Genomic DNA, 11,325 nt, shown 5'->3' on the forward strand with positions numbered 1-11,325 from the left:
GTATATTAATTTTCGTCCTTTATCCAGAATACTTATTTTAATAATCCTTTCATGTGAATTGTATCTTTACAGTCTGAAATAAGGTAATTGAACTTTAATGTATAAAAAGAAAGTACGTAAAACTCAAGTTTGCCAGTTATTTGCAAACTACAAAAAAAAAAAAAAAGTTATACACATATGTATTACTTATGTACGTAGTCTATCTTGATATATACACACACCACCAGCTATTCCCAATTTGAAAATATTCAACATTGAAAAGGAAAAAAATAATTACCTACAACCATATTATGTTAAATTGAACTTTATTACAATAAAACAAATAGGTGTGAAATGTTTCATTATAATTTTTCATAAGTATTTTCTTTGTTTTCCTTTGTTTCTTTTTTATGTATATTCCATTTCTATATAAAAAATATCAACTTCTCATTTCTATTAACATTTTCATATAGTCTAATTCAGTTTCTTTTATGTTCATATCAAGCACCTGTTCCTCTTTCCTTAGTTCCATAGTATCTTCATAACACTTGTCTTAAAAACTTCTATGGACGGATTCTAGACACTGGTGGTGTCGATAGTCCAAATAGCTGAACAGTTGTATAGGCAGGTGCTGAGGGTTGAGGTGCCACTGATGCTGTTGGAGGCACTGCAGGTGAAGCAGGCTGGTAACTTGTAGATGGTGTAAGCAGCAGGAGGAACGGTTCTACAGAAGAAGGTCTTGAAGATGGAGGAGGCAGATGGTACACCATGGTCATCAACATCAGTCAGCATGGCTGTCATTTTAGAGCTAACCAAGGAGAAATAATTGAATAAACGTAAACATAGCTAAATTGAACACATTTCTTTCACAGGATGATATTACTGATACTTGTAATTGATAAGGATAAGTCCGATATGCGAAGCTTAGCCTCGCCCGGGCTATGCCATGAGGAGAGCCCGGCCTAATTGAGGATATGAAATATTTATTGGTGCATGTAAGTGTACATCTATTCTTCAGCCATAGATTCTTAATATTATATGACTTAACCCCAAGCCACTAGGGATGGCATATATGTACATGCCATGTTCACTAGGAGTTAAATATATTGTTTTTACACATAGATGGCTCCACAAGAACTAAGCCACCGATGAGCCAATTACGAGCCCAACCTGTCTCACTCTTCCTTGATTTTCGAAAATATTTTCTGGTATCTCATATTGCTCCTAGTCGGTCGAATCTTTGATGAACGAACACCTTGTAAAAACGCAGAAGCAACAAATAAAAAGTCTTGTGCCACAAGAGCTACCCTGGAGCCCGGGGCCTCTCGTCTCGCTAGGCATTGTTGTTTCTGAGTTATAAAGTAACTCAAGTAAAGTAAAATCCTGTAAATTACAGATCATTTATTGTACTTTGCCAGCACCTTCAGTGCTCTTGTTTTGCAGATGACACGAGGCTACAGTAGGCGTAGTCAGCACCCCACCTCAGACCCGCAGCTCTCTTCTATACCAGGGTAGCCCTTTGGGCTTTGACCCCTGGGTAGGGAGGCCCAGTAGTCTGGGGCGTCCTTTGGGCGCACTTTTTCTTTGTCTAAATATTTCCTCTTAATGTGACTTTCCTGAGCCTACCGGAGTTCCTTGGGGGGTGGGCATCTACTTACCGTCCTTCGCCTAGGCAAGTTCGGCGGTAGGGAAGTGTCCCACACATAACTCAATCCCTCGCTGTGGTACTGGAGAACGAAAACCAGGTTTCCCAACTGGGGGGTAGAGGACGAATAAATGATTTACTCTCTTAGCTATTGCTGTTAGGTTGATACCAAAAGTTAAGAGCCTTTGATCCCTTCAGGACAAAAAAATTTGAGACAAGGGGTCGGACCTGGTCCGATACCCAGAATGAATGATACCCCGGCTACCCCTTCTCCTCCTCAAGGAGGAGGGGCGACTTATGACCGTCCTAAGACAAATTCGACACTGATCAATGAACCCCTTACTAATGAAAAACCTAGAAGACCACTTTTCAAAATCCCCCCCGGATGCAAAGTTCGCGAATGTAAAATGCGTGAATGAAATCAACGCTTTTGAACGTGAACCCCTTTATCATCAAAAGGTCCTTGATGGTCAATGGACGGCGATTTGATTTGTCAAAAAATTGCGAGATGGAAGCCTCCTTTTTAAAAGTACATTACAACTCCCAGATTAAGGATTACTTAAGCTGACGCCAAATTCATGATCTTCGATTTAAAAGTAACTATTCCTATTGGCCCAAATACCTGTAAGGGAGTAATCTTTCACAGGGATTTGAGGACGATGGAAAGAAAGTGAAATTCTTGAGAGCTGAAGGACCAAGACATAGTGGACGTTCATTTGTATGACCAAGAAGGACGGGAAATATGCGAACAAAAAAACTGGACTGTGTGTTTTGCCCTTTTGCTTTGAATAAAATTCCAGAGTATGTCAACGCGGTTATGAACGTGGGGCAAGTAAGACCTTATGTCCAAAAGCCAATCCCATTGTAATAGTTTGCCAAAAATTCGGACACACCTCATTAAGATGTATTGATAAAGACTCGAGTAAATTTGTTGCCGGAAATGTGCTGAACCCCATGACACCATCACATGTATTAGCCAGATTTCCAAATTGTGCTAACTGGGGAGGTCCCCATCAGTTAGGATCTGCTGAATGCAGCGTCCTGAAAAAGGAGACTGAGACATTGGCATATATGAGAAAGCATGAAGTTAGTTATACTGAAGCTAAGAGGAAAGTGGAAAGTTTGACACACAAACCCGATATTTCCTATGCTGAAGCAGTAACTAACATCACCCCTAGTGCAAGTAATGTCAGTCAACAGTTTGCCACCCAAGGATAAGGAAATTGCTGAACTTAAACAAACGGTTAAAGAATTAAATATTAAAGTTTATCATTTGACCAAATTAGTTGATCAAAGGGACTGCATACCCAGTCAAAAACATCATAAGGAGGATGATACTGAATCACAGTCCGGAGCGCACCTTCCCGTCCGGGCTACTCCTGTGAGGACTTCGTCTGGCTCGCGATCGGCTTCTCGTGAGAGAAGCAGATCGCAATCTGTCAGTCGTCTCCCTCACCAGGGACATGGACATGAAGGCTTCTGTCTCCAAACCATCCTGAGAGAGGTCCCCGGGAAAGCGAGGGAGAGAAGGCGTCTCCCTCCCAAAAAAAGAAAAAAAAAATGGTGGACAAGGCACTTCCAAACCCCATAAAACGTAATTTTCGCGTCGACCATTATAAAAATGGAACTGTCGAAGTCTTAGATCTAAAGTAAATGATTATTAGCCTCGTCCTATGCTCCCGATATTATAGTTCTCCAAGAAACGCATTTAACACACCTCGTCTCTGACGAGGTCGTTTCGCTGAGGAACTACCATTTATGTCTGAAGGATCGTGAGGGTAGGGGTGAGGCGGAGTCGCCATGTACATCCACCAAAGCCCCCTTTTACAGAAGTGACTTTTGATTCTACTTTGGAGTTTGTCGCATGCAAAGTAAAATTAATGGCACGTATCGGGTTATATGTTCACTTTATTGTCCCCCGGGATGCAGTGATAGCCTATGATGAGCTCTTTGCTCTTCAGGAACGTCTGCCACAAATAAAGTAATTTAGCTGATTTTAATGCTCATCATACGTTATGGGGTCCCTGCGGGTGGATGGTAGAGGTGGCAAGTAGTTAAGTTGATTAATGAGTCTGTTTTAGTCCTTCTGAATGATGGTAGTCCGACGCGGGTGGACGATAATCCCGGGTAATTTGAGCTTTATTGACCTACCCTGGTCTTTTCATCAATAGCAGCCAAGTGCCTGTGGCACACCATTGACGACTCGTTGGGAAGCGATATCTTCCTATTTTGATTAAATATTCATGCGACACGGTTGAGAAGGGCCTTCAGCACCTAATTTAACGTAAAAACGAGCAGACTGGGTCGCCTTCACAAGGAGCGTCAAGCTCGTACTTGTTGGAAAAAACCATTGATGATAAAGTAAAAAATATTCAGAATCGATTATAGACGCAGCATTGCTATCCCGTCCGAAAACTTCGACAGATAGCGTTAAGCATAGAGTTCCAGGGTGGACACCAGATTGCCGCAGGGCGCTGTGCCGACGCAATAAGGCCTACAGGCTTTCAAAAATAATATCCAAATGAGAACTTTTGCAGTTACAACTAGCAAGAGCTAGGGCTCGTAGAGTAATAAGACAAGCAAAAAGAGACTCCTGGCGGAGCTTTGTCCTACAAAAAACAGCAACACCAAAAATATCAGGGGTTTTGGTCCACTATTCAATAAAACAATAAGAAAAAATCATCTTCTAAAATCAATAACATCATCCCGAGGCACTAATTTCGATTCAGCTAGAGACTTGCTAATGCACTCCCCAGGCAGTTCTTCATACAAGCAGCTTAGCTAATTACCATCCACCTTCCGGGACCACCAAGGAAGAGGCTGAGCTGAAACCAATTCACTTTGCCACAGGAGATGACTTTTGATTACAATAAAGATCTACAATGGATGAGCTTGTCCAAAGCCCTAGAAGCCCTGTAGAGGAACATCCCCAGGCCCCGATGAGATTCGATATGAGATGATGAAGCATCTTAATCATGATGACATGATTAAAGTTGCTAGAAGTGTACAATGAAATTGGAAAACCACACTTTTCCAAACTCATGGCACTTAGCCCACATCATTCCCATATTGAAAGGAGGGGTAACCCCAGACTTGCCATTTTCCTACCGCCCAATTGGCGTTGACAAGTTGCTTATGAAAGGGTCATGGAACGAATTGTTAACAGTAGGCTATTCCCATTTTTAAATTCCAGTAATTGCTAGTTGACGAGCAGTGCGGCTTCCGCAAGGGACGCCAAACTCTCGATCAGCTAGTAAAGCTGGACAGTCATATTCAAGAGGCCATTGCCAAAAAAGATTTTTTGATTTCAGTTTTTTTTAGATATAGAAAAAGCCTACGACATGACATGGCGATATGGCCTACTCAGAAAACTTTATGCTTTTGGATTACATGGAAACTTGCCTTGTTTTATTCAAAATTTCATTTCTGACAGAACTTTTGCTGAAAAATTTATTCCGACAATGCCCACTTTTTCGGACATTTTGTCCAGGCAAACGGGGTCCCACAAGGAAGTGTCTTGTCACCAACATTATTTCTATGTATGATTAATGACATCTTACCAGCTCCCCCTCGGAATCTTAAATACTCACTGTACGCTGATGATTGTGCATTATGGCATTCCAGCAATAATGCAGAATTCTCAGCAAATCGCATCCAATTGGCACTGGATATGATTCATAACTGGGGCCTCCAGTGGGGTTTAAAGTTTTCCATTCGAAAGAGTTTTGGGGGTATTTTTTTCACGAAGGAGAAAGCCGAACATCAGGCTAACTCTAGACAACCACCCAATACCTATTCAAAATTCTGCAAAGTTTCTTGGGCTACTTTTTGATAGTAGACTCAATTGGAAAAAACCACATTGGTGGGTTAAAGAATAAAGGGTCAAAAAGCACTTAATTTATTAAAGTGCATTTCTGGTAACAAATGGGGAGCTGATAGACAGTCTTTGCTAATGGTATATAAAGCCCTAGGTCTAAAGTAGATTATGGGTCAATCGTGTATGATTCGGCATCAAGAACAAGTTTGAAAGGTTTGGATGCTGTGCAGAATGCCTGTTTGCGTGTGTGTCTTGGAGCCCTGAAATGCACTCGTATCGAGCGTCTTGAGGTGGAGTCAGGAGTACCTCCCCTCCGACTCAGACGCGGACAGTTAGCCCTGAGCTATGCCGCAAAGGTGGCTCGAGACCCGAGCCACCCTAATGGCAATGGAGGCATTAGGCCCTTTGCCACGAGACTCCACGACCTCGTCGCGAAAGTCGGTATAGATCTCTCTATCATCCATACCCTGGTTCAGTCAAATATAGCGCCATGGGAAACCCCCAGTTTTTCTACCGACGGCTCCAAGACAGATGAGTGTGTGGGTGCGGGTGTATGGTCGACTGAATGTGAACTAAAGTTCAGACTGCCGAATCATACATCGATCTTTCTTGCTGAACTTTTTGCCATTGATAAAGCCATTGATTTTGCACTATCGACGACCCACGATAGAATAGTAATTTTTTCTGATTCATTAAGTTCACTTAAAGCCATTAAATCATTAGAAACCCCAAAATAAAACTACTGGGTAATATCATTTGTAAGCTACATGGTGCCAATAAATCAATCAAGCTAATATGGTACCAGGCCACTCTGGTATCCATGGCAATGAGCAGGCTGACAAATTAGCCGGGTCAACGGGATGATCTGGACCTTAGCATAGTCCGTACAGATATCAGGTTTTTGTGTCTCTTAAAAAAAGCAAAAATACATCTCCTGGGCAAAGTGAGTGGACCAGCCTCCAACTCCCAAACAAAATAAAACCAAAAATAGAACTGTGGGACACAGCCCACAGGAAAGACAGAAGGGAGGAGGTGGTGTTGGCTCGGCTCAGGGTCAATGCCACCCGAATTACCCACCTCACTCCCTATATAGAGAAAACTTTCCCCGCAGTGCCTCCAGTGTACCACCACCCTTACAGTAAATCATCTCATAACAGTATGCACAAAATACACAAACCAAAGACAGCAACTAAAAAACTATTTCAGAATTAAGAATAAAGACTTTACAGCAACAAACATATTATCAGATAATGATTTTTTTTTACATAAATTAATCACTTTTCTAAGAGAGACAAAACTTTATGACCTTATCTAGATTGACAGAATGAATAGGATTCATTGGCTTAATAACCTTGGCCACATGCCGCTGGTTGATAGCCAAGCAATCCAACAAAGAAAGAAAGAAAGAAAGCTCTTAGTAATGTCATAAACACTAATAATTATAGAGTCCATAATAAAATAACATCAATATTGATAGCATTACTAAAAACGTGTTCTCCCACAAACAAGGAAGAGTGAAATCTAAATCTTTTAAGCGACTCATTTGTGGCATAGCACCTGCAGAGCCATCTATGTGCAGAAACATTTCACAAAGCAATACTACAGTGAGCACATTTTCTCTGGTCCTTTAGTATTGAATATTGTCAAGTTTTACCTCTTCTTGGACAATATCTCTTGTAATGTGTCATTGTAGTGTTTATCTTTGCATAAAATTCCCTTACAGAAAATTGTCAGAATTCAACATTGTATACTTATATCGTGGTTCATCAGAATCATAAAGATCGACTCCAATCGACTCGTGGTCCTTACTAGTAATGGACAGGATCTGAGAATTTGCCTTTGATAGCTGTGAAGATAATCTACTACCTCCAGTCTAATATATGCCCAGAGTAAGATTTCATATTGTAGACATATCTATACACACACACACACACACACACACACACACACACACACACACACACACACACACACACACACACACATATATATATATATATAAATATATAATTTTATATATATAGATATATATATATATATATAATATATATATAATATTTTAGTGTGATCTTGAAATCCGGGGGTCCCGTCCCAGTTCATTAAGTCGTGTACAGAACTCTCTTGCTCTCTCTTGATGCTGTCTAGGGCTACAGGTGCAAAGTGCCTGGCTAACCACTGTCAGTTGGTAGCATGGGGGAAATTCAGATAATTTAAATGGGTATGTTCTATTGTGATAGTCTTTTTCCGATGCTCAGCCTAACCATATAATAATATACTAAAACTGACCAATGAAAAAGCAAAAAAATACAAATTATAAAAGAGAATGTGCTGAGGACACGACAAACAGTTAAAAGCTGCCGCATGCAAAAAAACTAAAGGAAAGGATTTCCAAAGTGGAGAGTCTGGCTGAAGGCCTTATCACCAAAAACAAAGGTAAACCAGCAAGTCTGAAAGCATAAAAAAATCCCAAACCTAAATATCAAATACGGCGGCATAAACCCGTCTCTGGTGAAGCTAAAACAAGTAAGTAAAACTAAAAGATCGCTCGGACTTCCTACAGTGATAGATTAAAAGTTACAAGTAAAAAGGAAAGAATACCAGCCAAGTCCATTATGAAAAACAAGATCAAATAAAAAAAAAAATCACGTCCAGCAAAGGATGTTAGGTATATCAGCACTTAGCTTATTATCTTTCATGATCGCCTCTCGTTGTTCACTTACATAAGGTTTTTCATCACATTTTTGATGATCTTTATTGTTTGAAAAAAATTATTTACATTGCCTCGGTGACGTCAGAGGCAAACATTTTTTAAAGTAATATTTTAAAATAAGTACACCTACACACAAATTAAAATTGACAAAAGTAAAATGAAAAGAATAAATACGAAATTATAGAAAAATAAATACATTGTACTTAAAAGAAAAAACATAAACAAAATGCGTAAAACATTTCCCCTAAAACATGAAATAAAAACTATGTAAAAGGGAGACCTTAAAAGTTAATGGAATATTTAAAATACTAAAAAGAATAAAAGGAAGTTCATAAGAATGTCTCGTTATTAATTTATAAATAAATCACAGAAAGACAACTGAGATAAAACAATAAAAACAACAAAAACAAAAACGAGGAAATTAAACGAAAAATTTAAACCAAACGAAACAAAACGAGCAATAGGCAGCGGGAGAGCGTGCGTGTGTGCATGTGTGTGTGTGTGTGTGTGTGTGTGTGTGTGTGTGTGTGTGTGTGTGTGTGTGTGTGTGTGGTGTGTGTGTGTGTGTGTGTGTGTGTGTGTGTGTGCGTGCGTGCGTGCGTGCGTGCGTGCGTGTGCAGCTCTGTGTATCCACCATTCCTGGAAAGAATCAAACGGTGAAGAAGGAAGAAGGGGGATTACCAAGGTGGACTCGCCTAACGACACCCCTGACCATCCATGGATAGCGCCCACAAGAGACGACAGAGCGGCCAAAGCATGAGCGAGGCCGCGAGTTTCGTGTGAGAATGGGGCAGCTTAGTGTAGGGCTGTGCATGCGCCAGAAAGGTAACGAGCTGCCTCGCCCAGACTCAGACTCCACAACATCCATGCCCGGAATGCGCTCCAACGAGGAACATCACTCGAAGTCGCTACTTTTTGGAACACTACCATTGTAAATGATTCGGTATGGTATCCCATTCCTACCACGTAGTAGTAATGGGATACCATCTCGCAGGATGTGGACTAAGGGACGAATCTGTGATAATTGGCGGCGAGTCGATGGACGGCGCTGCTGGTAGTGAGGATATTAAAGAACCTTGGAGTATCATGGGTACCACTTGTGTCAAGAGATGAGCCCTGGAACCTTCTCTGTTCATGCCCGTTTCCTCTGGGAAGGAAGAGAGGGGGAACGAGGACGACGAAGAGAGGCCACCGATGACTGGATCTCCCGCAGTAATGCGCCTGATCCATGTCTGTTGGAGTAGGTGAGCTGGAAGGGAGAGCTGGCGACGAAAGAACCGCTAACGAAGTTGAGCGAGTCGGCGGCGCGACCGATGGGTCCAAGAAGAGGGCTGCCAAGTCCTGTGCTACCCAGCGGAGCGGGGTCATCTCTGACGTTCAGATGATTCGAAAACTTAGCGAAATTAGTTCGCCTCGTGCGGGATCACAACAGAACAGACCGCTGTTGGCCAACTGAGCAGTTGGGACAAGAATCCGGGGAAAGGGAGTCCTCTACCACACAAAGAGCATGGCATGGACAGCAGTCGTGAGGGGCATGAACGAAGCCGGGTTTGTGCATCCCGAAGCGGAGCACGTCGGGCTAGGGGACGAAGACGATATATGGAATGAAAGATGAACCCGTCAAACATCACGTCCAACCAGAAGAAAATATCATCGACAAAAAGAGAAGGAGCCCCAGGCGTTGTGCACGGAAGGGTTGACCGTGCAGGGAGTTTGCTGGAGAATGAGGACGCGAAGCGACAGCTCAGTGCAACCGTTGCCCTTCGTTCCTGGCGAACAATAAGTCGTCGATGACTCCGCTGCTGAAAAGGTCGGAGTTTCTGGCACAGGTAGTTAACAGGATGGTGAGGACACGAAGTGACGGCTCACAGCACCCCGATTCCCTTCACAACCTGGCGAACTACACACCCCCAAATTGAGCACGGGGAATTGAAAGGGAGCTGAAATAGGTTGAGGAAGAATAAAGAACACACGGATGCCCTTGCTCTAAGCCACCACACCTGTAGCAGAGTTGGGAAGAGGAGAGGAAGGAATTGCAAAGCAAAACATCTCTGCCCATCCTCCCCCCTGAGCGCTGACCAGGGAGAGGAAAAAAATGCTCAGCCCAGCCGTGAAAAGAGAATGACACATGGTCACCTTCACATCATAGGCAACTGAATAGTTAAGAAGAACCATCTTGACTCCCATGTTTAAGGAATTTAGTGATTAGATATTAAATTTCCTCCCATTATTAGGCTTCTTTGTTTTCCCGCAGGAAATTTAGGGAAGCTTGGTCTTTAGGAACAGTGATCATGCCTTGATCTCTGGGAACCCGGATTGACAACCATATTTTCCTCTGAATCTCCCCCTGCTGTCACCAATGGTAGCCACTGTCGAACCTTCAGGTTTTCAGGGAACTTTTGGGGGAACGTCTAGGGGTTCCAAAATCTCCCTCAGAGTCTGTCTCTGGCCTAGGCCGTATCGGACCCCTCCTTCGGCATGGGTTCTGGGGTTTGGCCATGGAGGCTGGGTTTTACGGTCCAGCTTGTGCTCCCCTCTCGGTCAAGGAATTCAGAGGTCTCCCATTTTGGGGGCAGACCATAAAAGGCCTCAAAGTGACTGCCCTGGCCCAAAGCCTTCTTTTTTTGTGTTAGATTGTTATGTGATTTAGCACTTCCTTCACCCTCTCACGCCCCCACCTACCACGGAGTCCAACAAGGAGAAACTATGTTAGAGCTCACTGTCCAACAGCTACAGGGTTGGTGAGAGGGTGTACGCAGCCACTGACCATTATGACTGGCACTCACGGAACCTATGTGAGGCCAGCAGTGATTGCTTGACCCTAGCATCCCAAGTGAGACCAGCCGATTGACCTGACCGGGCCAGGATCAGACCACTCGCCTTGTTGGAATAAGGGGCCAAAAAAGGTATGTTGCTAGCCCCAAGGTGTACTCATGAATGGAACCGCTTAAGCTCTAGGACTCCCTTCTTCACAGCGCACAAGGGTGATACATACAGGAAACACGCGGGTAGATGAAACCCTTTGGGGAGAGACCAGGGGGATGCCATCCCACCTACAGGACAGTGTGTGAATCTCTCTCTCTCTCTCTCTCTCTCTCTCTCTCTCTCTCTCTATATATATATATATATATATATATATATATATATAATATATATATATACACATTTATATTC

Source organism: Penaeus monodon, chromosome 4 (assembly GCF_015228065.2).
Source record: "Penaeus monodon isolate SGIC_2016 chromosome 4, NSTDA_Pmon_1, whole genome shotgun sequence".
Lineage (NCBI taxonomy): Eukaryota > Metazoa > Arthropoda > Malacostraca > Decapoda > Penaeidae > Penaeus > Penaeus monodon.